General features: G+C 40.9%; 1 pseudogene; it reads right to left on the bottom strand.

Moving 5' to 3' along the window:
- Positions 1-20,445: 20,445 nt before the first annotated feature.
- LOC148094173 (LYR motif-containing protein 4 pseudogene) lies at positions 20,446-20,834 on the bottom strand (annotated as a pseudogene).
- Between the last annotated feature and the right edge of the window lie 2,607 nt (positions 20,835-23,441).

Below are 23,441 nucleotides of genomic sequence, written 5' to 3'. Positions count from 1 at the left end.
AAGTCTACACTCTACTTTCTCGAATTTCCAGTTGGTGCTAATCCACTTTGCTTCCCAACAATAGTAGTTGCTGCCGATACTCTTAGTAAATGGTGTCTTTCCTTTGGAGGGATCCTTGGCCTCTTACATTTTGAAGGTATGTTCTTCCTTCAGAATCAGGACACATTCATGCAAAGAACATTGTCCTTTACTCCATCTCAGTCTCCTACTTGCCTCACAGTTTCCCTTATGTGCTTGGTTTTCTGTTAAAGTACATGGGCATCTAAAAGAGACAGGTCAGAGTTTGACTCAGAGTTCTGCTCTTTACCAGCCATGTGACCCCAGAGGAGGAGCTTGCCTTTTCCACCAGGAAAACAGTAAAATTCTTTATGGTACAGACACAACACATGTGATGGTGGGTCACTTTGACTCTGGATCCTAAGCACAGGTATAGGACTATACCATCTCTAGAAAAGTGGAGGAGAGTGTTATCTACAGGTCGCCATTGTAGTGAGGCATGATATAAATGTCTAAAATGCAATATGTGCATGCATGTGGTATTGAGTTTCTTCATTTCCAAAGCTCAATGGAAAATTACAATGTATATAAATGAGGATCAAAGCCAAGATGTCTTGGGATATATAGCACCTGTCACACAAAGTTTTCTCTTGGTTGTAATAAGTTATAGGACTCTTCCCCTGGCCAGTGTTGCTCAGTAGTAGAGCATCGGTCCGTGCACCGCAGGGTTGCAGGTTCAATTCCCAGTCAAGGACATATACCTGGGTTGCAGGTTCTACCCCTGGCTCTGGTTGGGGCTCATGTGGGAGGCTTCTCTTTAACTTTGAAGTTTTACTTGCGCTCTCTCTCTCCCCCTCCCTCCCTTCCACTCTCTCTAAAAAATCAATGGAGAAAAATACCCTGAGGTGAGGATTAACAAAAAATAATAATAAGTTATAAGACTCTTGATTGACTGTTAAACCAAAGTAGGTGAATGAAACAGACCTCATCAGAGATAACCAAGGAGGAGACTACACACTACATCAATGTCTGCTGATTGAGAGGTGTCTCCCAGTGTATTTACCTGTCCTCTAAACTGGATAGTCTCAGAGGCTTGAAATCATTCTATAATCTTCTGTGCTGATCTTTGCTCTTGCTCAATTGAATGACAGTTCTGAGTGACAGGACATATCATCTTCCCTACAATGAAGTCAGTCTAAAAATTGTTTGCATAGTCTTCAAATAATAATGCAATCTTTATATATGATCAATTTTATTTAAGATAATCATACCTTTTTCTGCCTAAACGCACAATAATATAGGAAAATCAGATTTTCGTAGACTAACAATGCATAAATGTCAACCAAAGTTCCAATATAGCTTAACACCTCCCCCATCCACACCTATTCTCCTAGGTATTAGACTTCTAAATAGAAGCTGAGCTGAAAAGAACTCCTAGTGACATCTATAAAAACCTCTCATGTTCTACTTGAGAAACAGTCTCGGTAGGGTGATATATCAAGCTCATTTCAAAAAATTAATAGTAGAAAGGGGTGTTAAAATGATGTCTTCTTGCTCTGAGGATTCTATCAGTACTACGTGGAAATCCACAAACAAGATGGGTCAATCTGTAATCAATAGAGATCTCTAGGAGAACCTGCTGGGCCAGGGTAGTGAGATGGGAGGGAAGAAAAGAAAGGGGAGGCAGAGATGGATGTGTGAGATGGAAGGAGGATGTGATGGAGTAAGTTGCTCAGATGATTACTCAGGGGATGAGAAGAATGTGAAGTACTGAGAGTCCGGGGTATGGTTAAGGAGAGAACACTATGTCAGTGGAAATAAATGCAGATGGCCTACTCACTGTTTTAATTTCCTCCCCTAGGATAGAGACAGCTCAGGTGTGGACTGTCTTCCTACTCATCACCTGGAGAAGACTGTCTTTCATGAAATTTGGACATCATTTCAATCAATTTCCCAGACTCCTCAGCTCCATCAATAGGAGTCATGGCGGTGGCCCTTGCATTTGGAGTAAGATGCCCCCACCGGCAGGATTAATTTCCCATGCTCAACAGCATTTGGCAGAGTTGATCATGCCCTGATCCTTGATGAGAGTGTTAGATAGGCCAAGTACAGAAACACAGGTACAGAAACCTGGGTATGGATACTCACCAAAGTAGGAAGCCCTGGATGCCTAGCAAGGGGAGAAACTGGGAAAACAAGAACCTTGTCCCCAGGGTAACCTATCCTCCCCTGGTATATCTCTGGTCATGCATTTTAGACCCCCTGGGTGTTCCTCCCTAAAGATAACATCTAGGCCTTGTTGTATTTCAGCTCCAAGTAGAGAAAAGCAGCAGACAAGTGGTGCTGTGGCTGCCTCAAGACCAGCTATATAGACTAATGGCCTCCTGCCCTGGCACCTGCCAGTCAGTGGAGACCATGACCCTAAAAGAGCTCACCTGGAAAGTGGATGAATATTCTATTGAGACACTCCCCTGAGACCTCTCCTAAGATTTCCACCTTCAAGAAAGAGCCAAATATTCTCAGGACGAAGGGCCCAGTATGCTCTCACTACCGGGGGAGGGGGGGGGGGGAAGCACACCAGAGCCCCTTCTTCGCTCTGACAGGACCCCAGGAGACTTGCAACCAGGGGAGCAATGGGCAGTAGCAGCTCATCCCAGGCTTACTCCCTGAACCTGTCTCCAAGGTCCGCTTCTCTCTCTGACTTCTCAGGGAGCCAGAGCAGGCCAGCCTGGGCTCTCCTGTTGCTTCTTCTATGCTCTTCCTTGTTTCACTGTCCCAAGTATATTTTTGCTGCTATCATGGACCCAATACCCTTTAACTCAGTGCTGTGGAGCCCTTCCCTTTGAATATCCCCATCCCCCATCCCCCTTTCCTTAAATAAATTTCATTTTTCTTTATTCACCCATCTGAGATGGCTATTTATCACGCCCCCACATCACTGGCCTTAACCTTTCAGAAAGTGAACTGGCAATGAGATTTTTTATGACAGAAACACGGATAAAAAGCATTGTGAGATCAGTCCTGGTGCACTCAAGAGAGATAGTGTGTCAAGGATGTGTTGGCTCATAGCACACCACCATTTCCTGATTTTTCTCTCCTATATCACTGGACTCTTAGTCTCCTTAACAAAGGCCTTCCCCTTCTCCTTGGCACCATGATGTTGGAGATTTGCAAAGTTATTCTTTCTGTCTTATAGCTACACACACTTCTCTTCCGGACCATACCTAGTCTCATGGTTCTATACCAGCAGTTTTCTAACAATGTCCAAATCTTCTACCCAGCTTTTTCTCTTGAACCGTAGATGTGTACAGCAACTCTCTACTCAACATCTCCTCTTGGGTGTCTTATTAAGAAGTATATCAATTTCCGGTGGAAATATTTCCTAATCTTTCCTCCAACCTGCTCCTCTCTCAACATTCCTCATCTCAGTCAAAGGTAATTCTATCCTCTAAAATTCTTAAATAATCATCCTTTATCTTATAGACAACATGCAACCTGTCAGTGAAGTCTGCTGTTTATTTCTTCAGAACACATGCAGAATCTGACCATCTCTTAGTGACTTCACTGCTGCCCCAATCTGAGCCACCTCAAGGGGATTACTCATCTTGCAAGAATAGCATTTTTAAGTAAAAGAGTCAAAGGAGGTCTTTTGAAAAGTGACTTATAAGCAAAGACTTAGAAGAAGTGAGGAAGTTCTCACTGGGATAACTGGGTGTCCTACTTCTACCCTTGAGTCCTTCTATGAAAAAGCCATCAGAGTGATTATTTTAAAACATAACTCAGACTGTGCAACTTTGTTCAAAATTATCTAGAGTTTCTTATTTTTTTAATGATAATTATGGCATTTTATTTTTTAAAATGTATCCTTATTGTTGAAAAGATCACAGATGTCCCCCCCCCCCATTGACCCCCTCCACCCTACTCCCAGCACTTCCAGGCCTTCACTGCACTATTGTCTGTGTCCATAGGTTATGTATACATGCATGTAAGTTCATTTTGAATAAAAATTAGAATACTTACAATAGCTCATTAACTCTTATAGGATCTAGCTTTCCAAACCCATTGCTTTTCAGAATAAATCCCTTGCTATTCTCCCTCTCACTCGGTCTTCTCTAGTACCCTGAACTCTTTGCCTTTCCTTGAAGACTCCAGACATAGTCCCATCTTAGGGCCACCCCACACTCACCCTACCCCTTATGTGCATGCTAACTTTCTCACTTCTTCTAAGTCTTTGCTTATAAGTCACTTTTCAAAAGACCTACTTTGACTCTTTTACTTAAAAATCCTACTCTTGAAGGAATGAATAAATGTAGTGGTATGAATTTCTAATATAAAAATCACTATGATCTTCTTTCTGCCACTTGAAGCCACTCAACCCCCTTCCTTCCAAGTACTTGGTCTTTCTGATGTCATAAGAACCTGAATCTACAGTTAAACTGTGATAAGAAATAAAGGATAGTTATGGCTTAATGAGCAGCTTATCAGAACTCAGATGATGAAAACAGAACCCAATTTATGTGGTTTATGCTCCTTTTTCCTTCACCAAATCTCCACTATCAGTCAGATATTCTCAAATATTTATACAATGGCTGCAGCAACTCTAGAGCTTACACTCTCTCAGGATGAAGTCCAGCAGAAAACAGCACCTGCCTTCATCCCTTGATACTCCCAGTAAAGGTCTCTAACTGGGTCAAGTGCCATCTCAGAAGCAACAACTGTGTACAGATAAATGAGACACAAGCATTGATCAGCTCATCACTGGAGCTGTGGTAGAGACATTCCACCCAAACCACAGCCTGGGGCAAGGTGGAAGGTTAGTTTTCCCAAGAAAACTGGAATATAGTTCCCAAAAGAGGGCATGGAGACTGCCCCATCCCCGAACAACCAATATTCCCCACCCTGCTGTTTGTACTTGGACCCTCTTGCATGGGTCACAGCTCTCTTCACCACTTTACCCACCTTTCCCCTGCTGTCCTTCCCTGTTGGTACCAGGATGACTGGAGTGAACATTCCTGAGAGAAAAGAGCTATTTCTTGGTTATCTTTTTGTCCCAACTTCTAGCTCCTTGCTAAGCACAGAGAAGGCTCCGACAAATGTGACTCCTGTGGGATTTTACATTGTCCTTCATGATGGATGTTCTTCTGGTACTCAGTCTCTTGAGAGCAGCCAAGACCCAATTAGCACAAGCTTCCTAGGACTCATTCCTAATTCCTACATTCCACTTCATTGGTCTACATTTCTTAATATAATATTACAAGGTCATACTTTTAATTTTATTGTTGTTTTCTAATGAGAAAATAAGCAGTTTTATTTCTTGTTTTGTGGTTGACCTTTTTCCCCTCCTTGTGAGAGTGTTGACACCAGTGTCAATCATTGATAAGAGTTTGTAAATGTTCCTGAGTTTCATTTAACCCATTTTGAAAACTCTTTCCTAGACCTTTCTCTCTCTGCACTTTTCTATTTACTGCATCTATTCTTCTATCTGTGACAAAAACGGAAATCAGCAACACCCCATATATTTGTATCTTCATACTGAGTCACCATCTCTCTGTAAAACCTTACTCTCATGTTTAATTTATTAAAATATTTTTAAGATAAACAATCATTGCCTGCCCTGCATGGCTCAGTGGTTGAGCACTGACCTATGATCTTGGAGATCACAGTTCGATTCCTGGTCAGGGCACATGCCAAGGTTGTGGGCTTGATCTCCAGTAGGCGACGTGCAGGAGGCAGCCGGTAAATGACTGTCTCATTGATGTTTCTATCTCTTTCTCCCTCTCCCTTCCTCTAAAATCAATAAAGATATATTTAAAAAGGAAAAAAAAGATAAACAATCATTTCACCTTAAACTAAATTTTCTTATATAAATTTTTGTCTAGTGAGCCATGTATTAACTGCCACCTGTCACAACTGCTAATTTTGTGTAACATGCTTTTTCCTCTTGGCCATCTTCAGAGGACTAGGTTAATCTCACACCACCAAAGTCAGTTATGCAGGGCCATGAACACATGAAATTGTGAAATATGTAAATATTAACACACACTTATCAGAACTGTTGCGTGAATCAAACAAAAATAACTGAGCATAGCAAAGTTCAAAATCAGGTAGTTCCTTTTTTCTCAGACAATCCTAAAATAGCTAGAAGTTAAAGGATGTTGAAATCTAGGTATGAGGTCTCAACTCAGTTTCTTGCCAGAAATTAGTCAGCTTTTGCTCTGCTGCCTAGCGAGGCAAAGGCTTTTAAGGCCTATCTGCCATGAAAACCAGCAAAACATATAAACTCTACTTACTTTACAACTTGTTGATTGACTATGTACACCTCCCACCGCCTTCATTAGCAGTTTCCTAACCTTGTTGATTTTGGAGTTCTGAAAAGTCACATGTACTGACTTCCTCCCTTGCCTTGCTGAAATGCAGAACCAAGTCTCAGGCAACTTCCCCACTAATGAGAATACTCAATTTTAATTGTGGAAGCAAAACCAATGGAATCTTTACACAAAAGCGATTACATTTTTTGGCCTAAATTCACTAACAACTGATTTTAAGAAAAATTTGACATTGCTGGATTAACAATCCTCACATAGAAAACCAATCTGCAAACAAAATATTTCTCTTTACTTAGCCTTATATAAAGCAGTATACGCATGCGTGCACACACACTTACACACACAGTAATGTGTAACTAGGGAGTGGAAGAGAATGACAGAGCTGAAGGTGATCTTTCGACTATAACCTTCACTTTAGAGATGTGCCGAAGAATGAGGTTATTTGCAGACTTCCAACAGCAAGCTGGGACAGGCACCAGACTGCAGTGATATCTGTAATGATGTCATAGGCACTCTGTGATGCTGATAAACACTCTAGATGTGAAATGGTAAACATTAAATTAGTCCTACTAGGCAATCTGTTTAAGGTCATTGACAGACTTGAGAGTTTTCCTTATGAACTTCACCCTAAGGTCTGGGAAGAAAATATCCACAGTGTGATTTCTACAAGATTAGAGGAAGGACAGAAGCAACAGAGGTTCCATTTGTGCTAGGAATATCCACTTCTTAGAGGAACACATCTGTCTCTGTGGATGTCATCTGTTTTGCAAAAACCCTTCCCTGGAATTCCCAGGTATTCAGAAAAGGAGTCAGGGGCAGGAACCTGAGACCCAGTCATTACTCAGAAACCCTGAGCACCAATTGGGAAGTTTCCTAATGACTGGCTCTATACATGGCGGAGTTGGGAATTTTTATTGTGAGTTAGAGAAGTATGTGGGGGAAATATGAAATACCCCCTTAGAATTGAAATGCTCATAATTTTTTCTTCACAGAATTTAAAACAGGCATACGTGTTTTTGGAAGTGGAAAGATTTTGTAAGATGCAAGGTCTATGGATCTGCTAATTCCTTTCTGAGCCTTGTAGAAAAGGGTTGGCAGTGACATTCACCTCCCTCACAGGCTGTAGTATCAGGTGGCTGATAGATGCAAACATGTTAGAGATGGAAGTTTATAGGTTAACTGGTCTGCTCAAGTGAGGAGCATGAATCACTCTGGGTTTGCAATAACCTTGTATGACAGGCCCAAGAAGGTGTGACTGACTCCTTCACTGACAAGTCGTCGTCTCCTCTCCTTGCCTCTTACCCAGAGAAAAGAAGGGGTGTGAGCTGAAAGGAAGACATGAAAGCAGTAGTTGCCCTGAGCACAAGAGAATAATTGTAGACAGGGGCAGGAGGGGGAAAGTTTGTGACATTGAGTGTTGGGCCAAGAGGTCTTAGAAATAGTTATCTTGGGGAAAGGGACCATAGTCTGGTCTCTGACCCTGCTGTTTCTTGACCTGCTTTCACAGGAAACATGAATCTGATGTGTACCCTCCTTCTCCTCCTCCTCTTCCTGGAGCAGGCTGTCTTCAGTCCAGGCCTGCCCTTCTCAACACAACATATAGACAACATATAGTCCTCCCTGGAGGACACCACCGATAGATACTGTGATGTGATGACGAGATGACATTCGCTGATTCTTAGGTGTAAATGTAAGCAGATCAGCCCCTTTATTCAGGAGGATTTGGCCACCATAGCAGATTTCTGTAGAACTCCCTCTGTGCCCACACCTACAGTCACTCCCTGCACAACTGTCACAACAGTACTCACAATGTCAGAGTCACTACTGCTTTGCCAGTGCAGAGACCCCCCAGCTCCCTCCTTACACACTGCCACTACCATAACAAGGATTCCACCAGGCCCATCCTTGTGGCCTGTGAGAAGGGTGCACCTGTCCACCTGGATGACTAAGCCCCTCCCAAACCTGACATGGGAGGCTCAGTTACTTGCACTCTGCACCCCCCTAATATTTGAGGCTCTGCCAGTCTTCCCTGTAAATGAGTCTTCCTTTGCATAGGGATCACTCGTTGTTCCCAGTCACCAGCTCCTGCATCTCTCTCAGAGCCTCTCCTTCCAACCCCAATTCTGCTCTCCACCCAACACTCCTGTCATTGTGTCCAGGTTTTTTGGTTCAGGACAAAATGGGGGTTGGGAAGTTGGGGTGGAGGGAGCCCAAGTCATCTACTCTGGAAAAGCCTTGCAGTCACTGAGAGGCTACACAAGCCCTGGCTGGCTGGGTTGATTTTCTCAGGAGCTACTCTAATAAGAACTTCCTGTGGCACTGGTCTGGGTCCTTCTCTGCCCAACCTTCAGTTCCTTCTACCCAGCGGACTACTGGAGGAGATTAGGGATGACACCAGAGAGGGAAACCCGCTTCCTTTATAGAAATAAACCCAGAAGAAGGGGCAAAGACCAGGAAGGAGCCACTGCCTAGAGGAGAGGTGGCAAGCCTGGCAACTCCACACTGCATAGGGCCTTGGGAGTCTCCCTCTGGTGCCTGCGGACGCCGCATTAGGCCGGAGGGGCGCTGTGCCACTTGAACTCTGCGGGCCAGGTGAAGACCAGACTTTCTTCCCTTAAGACAAGGGAGATGAGTTAGAAGTTTCTTGGTTGCTGACTCAGAGCTGGAGGGTAATAGGGGAGTAAACAGAAAATTCGGCCAGCATAAATACAGCCTAACTTTCAAAGAACAGGTTTCTGAGTTTATCTTAACCTTCAGGCTCTCTTGCTCTTTAGTGTTTAACTTGCCACCTTCAGATTTATACTCTAGAACCGCATTTTTGTTGGTCCATCAGTGAGGAATGTTGTTAACACTCTAAACTAAAACAAAGAACAAGAACTTTAAGAATGTGTCTCTGCCCTGGTAATCACATTGACTCAAAACAGCACATCAAGAAAAAGCCGACATTAAGGGCAAACCTTCAGATACAGTCATCAGCTCTCTGGCTGTTGTCCTGATTAGGGAAAATAACTGAACTACTCAACAATGATGACACTGTCTAGGATGCAAAACTCTGCTGCCAATATACATTACACTTCAGGAGAAAGTTTGTAGGATGGGGAAACACACTTTTTATATTGTAAGCAAAAAAAGCAGAACATAAAATAATACGTATTATATCACATATTTTAGTTTTAAACATAATTAGAAAAAAACACTGGTTAGAAATTAGTAAATATGAAGAGCGTAGGTCTTTGTTTTTTCTTTTTCTTTTTTTGGTTGATTACTTTTAAACATTTATCTTTATTGTTAAAAGTATTGCAGGTGCCTCTCCGCCCCCAAGAGAGTTTGCCTTTGGTTGCTGAGATTATAGCTAACTGTTTTTTTATAATTTGTGATTTTTCCAAATATCTCAACATTCTGTATCAAATATGTTACTTCTCTATTTAGAACATTAAAAAAAAAATTTTGTTTAAAATATTGGCTCTTAAAATCAGTCATTCTGAAGTCCTTTCCAGACCCACAAGACCCCTCTTCTCACCTAGAATTTTGTACTACTCCTCCAGGTAGGTGATACTGATAGATGAATATTTGGAATCCAAGGGTTTGTTCAGAGAATTCTTGACTAATTTTTATGGGGTTGTTAACCTAAAAATAAAAGGCTAAAGAGAGAGGCAGCAAACATTTACTTGAGATCCAAAAGAATAGCTATTTGGATTTGTACTGGATAGTTCTTTTGTGTTCTTTGTGTTTGTAAGTGAATCACCTAAGCTGGAACCCCTAGATTCATTATGTCCCAGGACTCTGTACCTCCTTTGCTGTTGGACATTTCATTAGTAACAGAGCAGGACCTGGAGGACACTTTACCAGCCCCTTTGCTATGACCTGTCATTCAAGTGTCAATCTATGAACATCTATGGACAAAAACTTGAAATTCAGAAAGTAAGATAAAGTCATAAACTTTTGTCTTATGTGAAAATAAGTGTCCAGTTCATTGTATTTTTGTTCCTCGGGGTTTAAATATCAAATCTATTACTTTCTAGCCTTTACTCTGCCAAGTTATTTAACTTCTCTGAGTTTGCTCATCCATAAAGTAGATATAATAAGAGCATCTATATCTTAGAGTTGTTGGAAGTATTAAATGAAAAACTAAATTGCTGCACAGAACAACATAATCTTGGTGTTCTATTTGATGTGTCCCTATTTCTCATTGCCCTAAACCAATCAGTCACAAAGTTCTATAGATATTACCTCTTTCATATCTTGAATTGTCTACTGCTTTGCATTTCCAATGCTCATTTCAGACCACCCTCATTTCCCCCAGGTTATTAACTACTAATTGCCCCTGGTCTTTCCCTGCCGTCTTCCAGTTCCACTAAGCCTCAGACTCCAGCCACGCAGACCCTCCAGGGCTCTAAAGGCCCAGTGAGCCATGCCCTCCCTCACCTACAGATCTTTGAATTGCTGCTACATTTTCCTGAAAAACTCTTTCCTTTAACGTTATTTTACTCCTACTCATCTTTTGGGTCCCCACTCATTTGTGACTCTGGGAAACATTTCTGAATCTCACAGGAATAGGGTAAAGTACTCCCACTATGTGTTCTTTAGCACTAATAGTCTTTGTTTCATAGCATTTTAATTTCCTATTGATTTTTTATATTTCTTAATAGATAACAAGGTTACAGAGGGCAGGAACTCTGTCTGATTCACTTTTTTTTAAATTTATGTTTATTGTCAAAAGTATTACAGATGTCCCCTTTTTCCCCCATTGATCCCTTTTACCTCACACTCCCTCCCCTGCCTGCCCCAGGCCTTCACCACACTATTGGCTGTGTCCATGAATTATGCATATATGCATATAAATTCTTTGGTTAATCTCTCCCCACTCACCCACCCACCCCTGCCTTCCCTCTGAGATTCCTCAGTCTGTTCCATGCTTCAGTGTTACTGAATCTATTTTGTTCATCAGTTTATTATGCTCTTTAGATTCCACTTTTGTATCTGAAGTGCCTAGCACATCCCTACACTGGGCAATCACTCAGTTAATGTAGCACGAACAAAGGTACCTCCTACAAGCTTCTCCCTGTCACCCCACCTCCATCCTGTACTTACTTATGCAATTGGTTTTCTGCTCCCAAGGGCAAAAGTTCACATCTTTGAAATTTTGTCTCTTCTCCTCATTGATGTATCCACTGCTTCATCCTGGCAAGAGCTTTTTGGATCTTGATTCTATCATCCATGTTATTTTCCCCCTGCCTGTCATCTGTCTGTCTATTGTGATGATATTTTGCATGTTCATCCAAGTCATTTAAAAATATGATGAACAAGAAGACAAGCCTGAGGAGGCAGCTCCTGTCACAGCATCACAAAATCAGGTTTAACCAGTTATTAGTAAGTCAGCCATTGTATTGAGACTTTCATCAAATGCTTTGCCCAAGTAAAGATGCAAAATTCCCCTGCATTTCTTTTTTTTCTTATTTTATTTCTTTTTCTGATTTAAAACATTTTTTATTTACAGTTGATGTACAATATTATATTAGTTTCAGGTGTACAACCCCATGGTTAGACATTTATATAAGTTAGGAAGCGATCACCTGATAATCTAGTACCCATCTGACACCATGCAGAGTTATTAGAATATTATTGACTATAATCCCTATGCTGTACTTTCCCGATGACTACTCTGTAACTAACAATTTGTACTTCTTAATCCTTTCATCTTCTTTTATCTTTCTCCCAAGAGCCCTCCCATCTGGCAATTGTCAAAATGTTCTCTGTGTTGATGAATCTGTTTCTATTCTGAGTGTTTATTTATTTTGTTTTTTAGATTCCACATATAAGTGAAATCATGTGGCATTTGTCTTTCTCTGTCTGACTTATTTCACTCAGCACAATACCCTCTATATCCATCCACATTGTTGTAGGTGGCAAGATTTTATTCTTTTTTATGACTGAATCATATTCCATTGTCTATATGCACCACTTATTTCTTATTCATTCATCTATTGATAGACACTTTAAGTTCCTTCTATATTGTGGCTATTATAAATAATGCTGTGATAAACATACAGATAGATATATATATATATATATATATATATATATATATATATATATGTCTTTTCAATTTAGTGTTTTGGATGTCTTCAAATACATACCAAGAAGTGAAATTGCTAGGTCCTTTTTTGTCTCTTGTTATAGCCTGTGTTTTAAAGTATATTTTGTCTAGTATAAGTATTGCTACTCCAGCTTTTTTTTTCTTTTTCATTTTCATAAAATATCTTTTTCCATCCCTTAACTTTTATTCTGTGTGTTTCTATCTGAAATGAGTGTCTTGTAGACAACATATGTAAGGGCCTTGTTTTTTTATCCATTCAACCACTGCATGTCTTTTGATTGGGACACTGAATCCATTTGCATTTAAAGTAATTGTTGATAGATGTGTATTTATTGCCATTTTATTATTCATATTTTTTATCTTTTTCTTCTTCTTTTTAAAGAAGACCTTTAACATTTTTTTGTAATACTGGTTTGGTGATGACAAACTCCTTTAGCTTTTTCTTGTCTGGGAAGCTACTTGTATGTCCTTTGAATGAGAGCTCTGCTGGGTAGAGTAATCTTGGTTGTAGGTCCTTGCTTTTCATCACTTTGAATATTTTGAGCCACTCCCTTCTGGCCTGCAAAGTTTCTGTTGCGAAATCAGTGGACAGTCTTATGGAAACTCTCTTGTAAGTAACTAACTTTGTCTTTAATCTTTTGCATTTTAATGATGATGTCTTTGCATAGGCCTCTTTGGGTTTCTCATGTTTGGGACCCTCTACACTTCCTGAACTTGTATGTCTATTTCCTTCACCAGGTCATTATTTTTTTCAAATGGGTTTTCAGTTCCTTGCTTAATCTCTTTTTTCTGGCACTCCCATGATGCAAATGTTGATATGCTTAAAATTGTCCCAGAGATTCTAGTGAAGGGTTCTGAATATCTTCCTCTTTATCCCTCCCCAAAATCTGGAATACTTATTCTATTGAGGTATTACACCAGTTTTAACACCTTCCTTGTGTTATGTTTAAAAATAAATAAATAAATTTAAGAAAACCATTAAAACCCCCCCATAAATGAATGAATGAATGAATGAATGAATGAATGAATAAATAAATAAATAAATAAATAAATAAATAAATAAATAAATAAATAAATAAAGTTGTCCTAAAGGCTCCTTTGGATTAATATCCAAAATTTATAAAGAACTCATACAACTCAGCACCAAATAAACAAATTATAAAATGAGCAGATATGAATACAGGTATGCTTGAAGCTATCCCAGAGGCTTCTTACACTAGCCTCATTTTTGTGGATTTTTTTTTCTTTTGCTGTTCTCATTGGGTGTTTTCTGCTTCCTTAGCTTCCAAAGCTTCCAAATTGCTGATTTGATCCTCTGCTTCATCTACACTATATCGATTCCCTACAATGTATTCTTCATTTCATTTAGTGTATTCTTCATTTCTGACTGGTTCTTTTTTATGTTTTCTATGTTCATTGTTATGTTTCCTCTTTGTTGAAATTCTCACTAAGTTCCTCACTTTTAAGTTTAGTGAGCATCCTTATAACCAATGAACTCTGTATCTGGTAGATTGTTTGGTTCTTTTTCTGGAGTTTTGTTCTGTTTTTGTTTTTTCGTTTGAGACATGTTTCTTTGTCTTCTTACATTGGCTGCCTCTCTGTGTTTGTTTCTGTGTATTAAGTAGAGCTGTTACATCTCCTGGTCTTGGTAGAGTGGCTTTATGTAGTAGATGTTTTGTAGGGCCCTGCGGTGCAGCCTTCCCAGTCAACCAAGCTGGGAACTTCAAGTGTTCCCCACTATGTAGGCTGTGTGCACCCTCCTGCTGTAGTTGATACTTGATTGCTGTTGGCACATCAATGGGAGGGATTTAGCCCCAGGCTGAACAGCTGTGAAGATTGGCCATGACAACTGTGGAGGATCTGCTGTGCAGAGGCTAACCTCACAAAACAGAACTTACTTCAGTGGGTCTCAGGTACCCGCTGAGTCCTCCCCTTGAGTGTGTCACTTGCAGAGGTGGTTGGGTGGTACTTTGGTATGGTCTGAAGCTGTCCATTGGGTATGCCGGCTCTGGGAGGTGTGGGCAGAGGTCAGCCACAGCCTCTGCCTGGGGCCACCCAGCATGAACTACAAATAGATCTGCAGATGACTGCTACTTGTGCTGGGCTTGAAGGTGCCAGGAGAGGCCAACCTGGGAACCAAGGCCAGCTGCTGCTAGTGCCAGGCCTGGGGCCACTTAACAAGAGGTACAGGGTATGCAGAAACCAGATGGTGCTTGTTTGAGATATTTTAGGAAAGTCAACAGCATGAGTCAAGACAGGCTGTTTGAATGGAAAAGCCACTGGAATGGGCTTGGGTAGGTAGGGAATCACCAGGGCAGGTGGAACAGTTAGCCAGGTTGATGGAGACCCTGTTGGCTCTGCAGGGGAGGGCTCAGCAAAGGAACAATGGCTTCTGCCAGCCCTCCTGCCTCGAATAAAGATGCCTCTCTAACTCTCACCCTGAAGCTAAACAATTCAGTTCCTTTCCATGTGTCCCAGATGCCTTTTGAGCTGATGCCCAGCACTGGAGTTCAGAGCAAGTGAGTTCGAGTAAGTCTGTGTGTGGGCCCTTTAAGAGGAAAGCCTGGGACTCCAGCAGCCCTCTTTCTCACTCTGCTGGGTTTTACAGCAGAGACTTCTCTTCCTAGAACTGGAACCCTGGACTGGGGAGTCTGGTGTGGGACTAGGACCCTGACTCCTTGGGAGAGAACCTTTGAAGCTGAAATATCCCTCTTGATTTTTAACAGCCACAAGTGGGTGTAGGACCTGCCCATCCTGAGTATCTGCCCTTTTTACCACTCTTGATGTGGCTTCTTTATATCCTTAGTTACAGGACTTCCATTCAGCTAGATTTCAGGTGGTTCTAAATGATGATTGTTCTGTAGTTTAGTTATAATTTTGATGTGATTGTGTGAGGTTTCAAGTACCGAGTTTACGGGCTCCCTGCATTTCTTAATTCTCCCTTGTACAAGCAGGAGATGAGATTAGTCTCATGACTTTCATGTGCATCTATGCCAACTGCTGTTTATCATCCCTTTCATGTTAAGTCCAAATAGTAAATCAGAACTTTAATAGCCCCAAGGAATGTTTCTTGGAATTAGTGTATTGCTTTGGACTCCATCTACTTATCTTATGTTTTCCTCTGGCTCTTTAATGGGCCAGACCACTCAGGTATCATATTCTAGCCTGTCTTTACAATTATCTTAAGCGATCATTCAAGACCATATCACTCATGTTCTTTGCACCCAGACTTTCTTGTGCTCATTGTTATCTCTGGTTTGGAATATTTTGCAACATATCTGCATATAAAATTTTGACTCAGTTCTTAGATTTAAAAGTCCTCTGTTTGGACTTTCCCATATATTTTTTAATATAATGTTTTTCATTAAAAAAAAAAATTCAAATTTACATGATAGTTACAAGTAGAGTTCCAAGAGGTTTCTTTTTCTTGAACCAATTGAGACATAAATCGTATTAAGGAAATGATGCCCATCACCTCCTGCTACCCCCCAACCCCCACCAAATAAATACACTAGTGGGTATTTCATACAAACAAGGACATTCTCCTATTTACCCATACTCATCAAACAGCCATCAAAATCAGGAAATAAACATTGATACATTACTTCTAATGTATCAATCTAATCTTGATTTTATTGGTAACCCATTCATTGTTTAATAACATGTTATTTACTCTCCATGTATTTGAATGTTTTTGAGTGCTTTTACTGTAGATTTTTAATTTCATGCCATTGTGATCTGAGATGCTTGATATGATTTCAATCTTCTTGAACTTGTAGAGCCTGGGTTTGTGTCCTAACATGTCTATTTTTGAGAATGAGCCACATGCACTTGAGGGGAATGTATATTCTACAGCTTTGGGGTGAAATGTTCTGCAAATATCAATTTAATTCATCTGATCCAGTGTGCCATTTAGTCACTGTTTCTGTGTTGACTTTTGTCTGGAAGATCTATCCAGTGAAGTCAGTGGGGTGTTGACGTCCACGACAATGACTATATTGCTATTGATTTCTCCCTGAAAGTTAAGGCTATTATTGATAAGTCCTTATTTATTGCGATTTTAATTCTTTATGCCTATGTTTCTCTCTCTATTTCTTATTATTATTACAGCAGTCCCTTTAATATTTCTTGCAGTGCTTCTATTTCTACTTCTAATTGCAGCAGTCCCTTTAACATTTCCTGTGATGCTGGTTTGGTGGCTATAAGCTCCTTTAGCCTTTTTTTTTTTTTTTCCTGGGAAGCTCTTTATTTCACCATCTATTATGAATGATAGCCTTGCTGGATAGAGTAGTCTTGGTTTCAGATCCTTGTTTTGTATTACCTTGAGTACTTCATGCCATTCCCTTCCGGAGTGTAGAGTTTCTGATGAGAAGTCAGCTGACAGCCTAATGGGAACTACTTTGTAGGTAACAGATTGCTTTTCTCTTGCTGCTTTTAAGATTCTTCATTTGTCTTGAGTTTTTGGCACTTTAATTATCATGTGTCTGGGTGTGGGCCTCTTTGGATTCTTCTTGCTTGGGACTCTCTGTGCCTCCTGAACTTGTGTGACTTTTTCCTTGACCAGGTTAGGAAAGTTTTCTGCCATTATTTCTTCAAACAGGTTCTCTAACCCTTGATTACTTTCAACCTCCTCTGGCACTCCTATGATGTGAATATTGTTACATTTCATGTTGTCCCACAGCTCCCTTAGACTGTCCTCCTGTCTTTTCATTGTTTTTTCTTTTTGGGTCTCTGAGTGATTTTTTCTACCCTGTCTTCTAATTTACTGATCCAATACTCAGCTTCCTCTAATCTGCTTTTAATTTCTTCCAATGTATTCTTTATTTCTGCTAGGTCATTCTTAATTTCCTTCATAGTTTCCATGTCTTTTTTCATGCTGTTGAGCATCCTTACAATCAGTATTCTGAACTCTATATCTGAAAAAATGTTTATCTCCATTTCATTTAGCTCTTTTTCTGGAGACTTCTCTTGTTCTTTCATTTGGGGCTTGTTTCTTGGTCTCCTCATTTTGGCTGCCTATTGGGTTTGTTTCTATGTATTAGGTAGGCCTGCTAGGACTCTAAGTCTTTTTGGATGGTCTCAAATATCAGATGCTATTTGTGACTGGCCCGGAGTACCCTGTTTGAAGCTATCAAAAACCCACAGCTTGAAGTTCTTTCTGTTGGGGCTGGGTGCATTTGGACAAGACCAAGATGCACACCAAATTCTGCTTTTCCAAGGCCTGGGTCCAGAAGCAGATCAGGCAAAGATTCAAAGCACTCTGAAGTCTGCCTCTGCCTGCAGGCTGATTAATCTGATTCTCTTAATGAACCTCAGGCTGTAGAAACTCCGCAGGGTAGGGTGAGAGGTTTTCCAGCAGGGTGGGGCAATTTCTTTCCCCTTAGGAAAAAGCTGCTTGGAAGATAAATGTCTGCCTCTGTAGTATGGGGGAATGATTCAGCACAGGAACCCAGAGGGGTGCCCTCTGAGTTCTATCTCCAGAACCCACAGCCCTAGATTCTCTTCACACAGCTCCAGTCCACTCTGTCTTCCTTTTGCTGAAGCCCAAAGTGAGGGGCTGCACACAAAACTTTGTGTGTTGGCTCTTTAAAAGGGTGCCTGCATTTCCAGCCATCTCTCCCTGGCAGACAGAAACCCTGCTGCTTTTCACAGCAAGATGTTATATGGGCACCTTTCTCAGTTCTTGTGCTCTGGGCTGGGAAGCTCAGCCTGGTGTTTAGGCCCCAAAGTTCTTAGTGGGAACCCCCACAGCTGAGATAGCCCTCTGGACCTTCAGCTGCTGCCTGTGAGAACCCAGCCAGCTTTCTCGTTCCTCTGCACTTCCTACCAGTCTCTATGAGGTCTCCACTTTTCGTCCTTGTTATGAGGGTGCTCTCCAGCTTGTCTTCAGTTGCACTTTATTCAGGATGTTTTTTTCTACATTTTAGTTGTAATTCCAGTTTGGTCCCAAGAAAGCGTCAGTGTAGCTTCCACTCAGTCCGCCGCCATCTTTAATCTCCCTCAAGTCTTTTTTTTTAAAGTCTATTGATGGGCTTCTGGTTTCTAAAAATTTCTGATTATCTGGACTCTGGCCCACTGGGTTTCTTTCTTTCTTTCTTTCTTTCTTTCTTTCTTTCTTTCTTTCTTTCTTTCTTTCTTTCTTTCTTTCTTCCTTTCTTCCTCCTTCCCTCCCTCCCTCCCTCCCCCCCTCCCCCCTCCCTCTTTCTTTCTTTCTTTCTTTCTTTCTTTCTTTCTTTCTTTCTTTCTTTCTTTCTTTCTTTCTTTCTTTCTTTCTTTCTCTCTCTCTCTCTCTCTCTCTCTCTCTCCCTTCCTCCCTCCCTCTTCCTTCCTTCCTTCCTTCCTTCCTTCCTTCCTTCCTTCCTTCCTTCCTTCCTTCCTTCCTTCCTTCCTTCCTTCTTTCTTTCTTTCTTTCTTTCTTTCTTTCTTTCTTTCTTTCTTTCTTTCTTTCTTTCTTTCTTTCTTTCTTTCTTTCTTTCATCTTCACCCAAAGATATCTTTTCCATTGCTTCCTAGAGAGAATGGAAGGGGGGGGTGGAGAGAGAGAGAAATATCAATGTGAAAGAGGCAATTGGTGGCCTCCCGAAGGAGCCCTGATTGGGGCCATGGATCTAACCTGCAACCCATGTATGTGCCCTTGACTGTGAACCGAACCCAGTACCCTTTGGTGCTAGGGCTGACACTCCAACTGCTGGGCCACACCAGCCAGGGCTCTGCTTCTTTCTTGAAGAAGGAAAACAATAAAGCAATTTTATGAGGAAATGTATCTTCTGTGCAAGGTGTCCACTTCTGTGACACACAAGAAAACCAAAAAGAATATTTATGAAAATATTCTTCTAGTGAACTTGACTTGGAAGTAGAAGGTGATCCTGGAAACTCTCAGAATTTTTGAGACTGTCCCATCTCCTTTCACATAGAAGTTAGTCAACTGTTTATAATTAAGAAAATTAGACAGGCAAGACACAGAGAAATTGTGACAGGTCATGTGGAAGCTGTGTGTTGTTGTGAAAGTGGAGAAATAACTCCCAGCCCTGTCACTCACTAGCTGTGTATTCAGAGAAAATTGCTCATGCTCTCTCTGGACTTTAGATTCTTCACTAATAAGCCAGAAACATGATCCTTGTCCCAGGCTTTGTAGCTGTGTCTAAAGCTTTATTAAAAACCCATGCCTTCTGAACACATCTAGGAATTTATGCCAAAAAATTAATAGGACAGGGTATAGTGGATGCTGTGATGTGTGTTCTAATCACCTTACTTCAGAACCAAGGCACTCACTCCCCAGCTGCTGGTGTGGTGGAGACAGACAGCTCTCAGCCAAATCTCTCTCAGAGAATTGCCCACAGTGGCTAGAATAATCCTGCCTAAGATAAGACCTCCTACCCTCCTGCCCCACCACCCAGCCCCCAGCAGTCCATATCTAGTGAGTAGACAGTGAAGATGTTTAAAGGTCTGGTCCCTTTACCTTAAGTCAGGACAACTCTGAAGGATCATGCTAGCTCTAGAGCTTCCTGTGGGATTGGCTCAGACCTTCGTTGTGCCTGTATCAAAATTCAGTCCTCTTTCTGCTCAGTCACGCTTCCTTTACTCCCTATTGTAGGGGTTTTGTTTATTTGATTGTTTCTTTGTTTTAGGGAGACAATTCTGTTTATTATCAAGGATCAAGAAACAAAATCTGGAGATGGTCTATACAAGTGGTGATGAGCTTATGAGAGGTGGGATGGAGAGGAGACAGAACCCACAGCATTATTTTAAGTGAGCTCCAGCTCTTCATTCTAACATTTGAGCCAAGGAGAGACAGTCACAATTTTTCACTAAGGCTGCAGAAAATGGAAACCCCAACTAAGGTTGAGCAGAAGAATGGAAACCTCACTCAATTTATCAGTTCCCACAGGACAGTCTAAGCAAGAGTCTATTATTTTAAGCTGATACAAGAGACTATTCATTGTCTGTTGGGAGCCCCCATCCCAAGCACAGAATGGACGTTGAAGGTGGTCCAGGGTGGCTAGTGGTGGCTGGTGGTGGTGGCCCTTAGGTCTTGGGTTTCTCTTGATTCTCACTGATAAGCTTGTCAGTCTAATACAGTTGGCCAATGTAGACCTGTCCACGAATCATTTCTGGGTCTCTTTTGGCTTTATTCACTAGTCTGAATTGCTACAGGATTTTTTTTTTAATTGTTACAGATGTCCCCCCCTTCCCCCCTTAACCCCTCCCACCCATGTCCTTTTACATTCTTGTTTTCTCTGAAGGCACCCTTATCCTCCTAATAGCAGGAGTTCTGTAATTGTGGACACCAAAATGCTTGCTCGCATCACCTGGTACAGATCTAACTCTTGTGCATGGCTAGAGCCTGCTGCTTTGGAAAGAAAAAAATAAGTGGGTCCTCTTAGCAGAGGTCCCAAGTTTAACCCAACCACAAAATGTCAGCCTATGCAAAAACCACAAACGAAATAAAATACAGTGGGGTGCGGTCTCCCTAGTAGACCCTGGGCTCAGCCTAGGTGAGCACCTGTCCACCCTTAGGGTCCTTGCAGACCCCTCTATAGGTATTGATCCCGAGACCACATCCCAGTAAACTTCCTGCACACATATCTTCATCTCAATGTCTCTTTGCCAGGGAACTTGACTTATGGCACAAGAATATAAATGCAAATATAGATGATTTGCTTTTTTTAAACCCTCACCCAAGAATATGTTTTATTGATCTTTTGAGGGAGAGGAAGGGAAAGAGAGACATGATGTGAGAGAGAAACTTTGATCGATTGCCTCCTTTATGCATCCCACCTGGGGGATGGAACCCAAAACCTGGTTATGTGCCCTGACTGGGAATCAAAACTGCAACCTTTTAGTGTAAGGGACAACGCTTCAAACAACTGAGCTACCTGGTCAGGGCTAGATGGATTTTTATTTTAGAATGCGTACATCTAAAAAGTTGCAAATGGTCTGTCTGGCAGGGCGTGGCTCAGTGGTTGAGCATTGACCTAGGGTCCAGGAGATCGTGGTTTGATTCCCGGTAAGGGCACATCCCTGGGTTATGGGCTCCATCCCAAGTTGGGGCATGCAGGAGGCAGCTGATCAATGGCAACTCTCTTATCATTGATGTTTCTATCTCTCTCTCTCCCTCTCCCTTCCTCTCTCTGAAATCAATAAAGATATATTTTTTTAAAAACCACCTAAAACAAAAAAAGCATACAGAATAGTGTAGGTATTTGTTGAGTTGGAATAAATGTTTAGGATGCATAAGCTTTTTTGGTTATATATAATATAACATATATGCAGAAAAATGAACAAATTTTAAGTATATAACTCAATAAATTAATCCAAAGTGAACGTATCTTTGTTCACCATTCTCTAGGTTAAGAAACAGAATTTTACCAGGAGCCCAGATGCATTTTAAGAGAAAAGGCAGAATCTGAAGTGGTATATATAGTATACAGTATCCTGTATTTTATAAAAACATGTACATAGCATAGACAAAAGTGTGGAGAATTATACACTAAAATGTTAATAATGATTTTACAGGTGATGCAAATACAAATAACATATTTCTATTTATTATTTTGTGTCTTTTTCAATACTTACCATCCACTTGGTTACTTAGAGAAATATATACTGGAACTTTCTAATGAATAATTACTATTGACTTGTTCTTAAAATTAATTTTATATTATGAACTCTATTACCAGATTTATCTCTAATTTCTGGGTTTCTGATAAGTCTGTATTCCTAAAACTTTCATTTACCCAGTGAATTGATGATGGAACCACAGACAGGCAGACATTGTTTTTTTCCTACTATAGAAACCAACATATAATAAATTAGTGTGTTAAGTTACAATGCTTATTTTTTGTGCCACCTCAACTATACAATGAAAGCTTTAAACTTCTTCAAATGTGAATAGTCTGAAGACATTTAATTTTTTTCATTGAAAGATAAGCATTTCTGCATTTTATTTAATGTTAAAATGTACAAAATCCATATTGGGGTAAAAATTCATTTCTTGCTGGTCTTTTGATAGGAATTCAGGAGAGTAAATGTGGAGTGAAGTCAGAACTTTTCTCTCCCTTTCTGTCTATCTGTGTTTTTAGTTAAAACAAGGGCAATTGACTGGGGAAACACAACCACAAAAGCACCTTTGGCTCTTCAAAAGGAAATGGATCTTATATTGAAATCCACTCTTTCTTTTGGGGAACTACTGAGAGGAAGATTTTTTAGAAGAAAAAAATCTTTTAACTGGTGCTATCTTAGAAATCATCTTTCTTCACTCTTTCATTTCTCTGAAAACGATACTAAGGCTGAGAGAAGTCGCTGATTTGGCCACAGTCACTGCATGACTTGCTGACAGAGGCCTTGTGGCCCAGCTGGCGGAGGGGGCTGGGTTGCCCTGCACCAACATTTATCCTCACACAAGTGCTTGCTGACAGTGGGATACTCTCTCCTGCTCATATAAAACAACCATTGCACTGCTGAGGTCTGTTTTTCTAGCTCCTCTGTAGGATGTAAAGTGGCAAAAAGGAAAAAAAGTAGGGTTGAGTTTGGGGCAGAACCAGAAAAGCAAAGAGGGATTAAGGATTAGCCTTTATGGAGAAGTGAAGTCCACATTCGGGCAGAGGGAACTCCTGCAAATCAGATTGCAATGAAAGAAGGCATCACGACTGTTTGATCCAAAACTCAAAACAGGTCAGCCAGTGGGTCAGGAGGTTGGACTTAGTGAATCAATAAAAGGCTCCACTTAATTAGATGCGAGACTTGTCCCCTGAACTGGATGAAGCTGAACTCTCTTCACTCAATATGCCTGCAAGGACTTTCTTATCCACGTGGTTTGTTCTTGACAATATTTCCCAGCTTTGGGAAAAGAAGCACTATTGTGTGCATTGTAACAGTCCCGATGATTAACACAAGGAGGAAAGCAGGAAATAGATGTTGTGGGACCCAAAAAATTTCTAAGTAAATGACTATTCTGAAAACCTTGCTTCCCCTCCCTGCCTCCACTTCCCTCACCCCAGCTGCTGCAACGGAAGTACCGT

This window comes from Miniopterus natalensis, chromosome 1, assembly GCF_054644295.1.
Source record: "Miniopterus natalensis isolate mMinNat1 chromosome 1, mMinNat1.hap1, whole genome shotgun sequence".
NCBI classification, from domain to species: domain Eukaryota; kingdom Metazoa; phylum Chordata; class Mammalia; order Chiroptera; family Miniopteridae; genus Miniopterus; species Miniopterus natalensis.
Note: the sequence above shows the minus strand (reverse complement) of the source record. Positions and strands in the feature narration are given on the sequence as shown.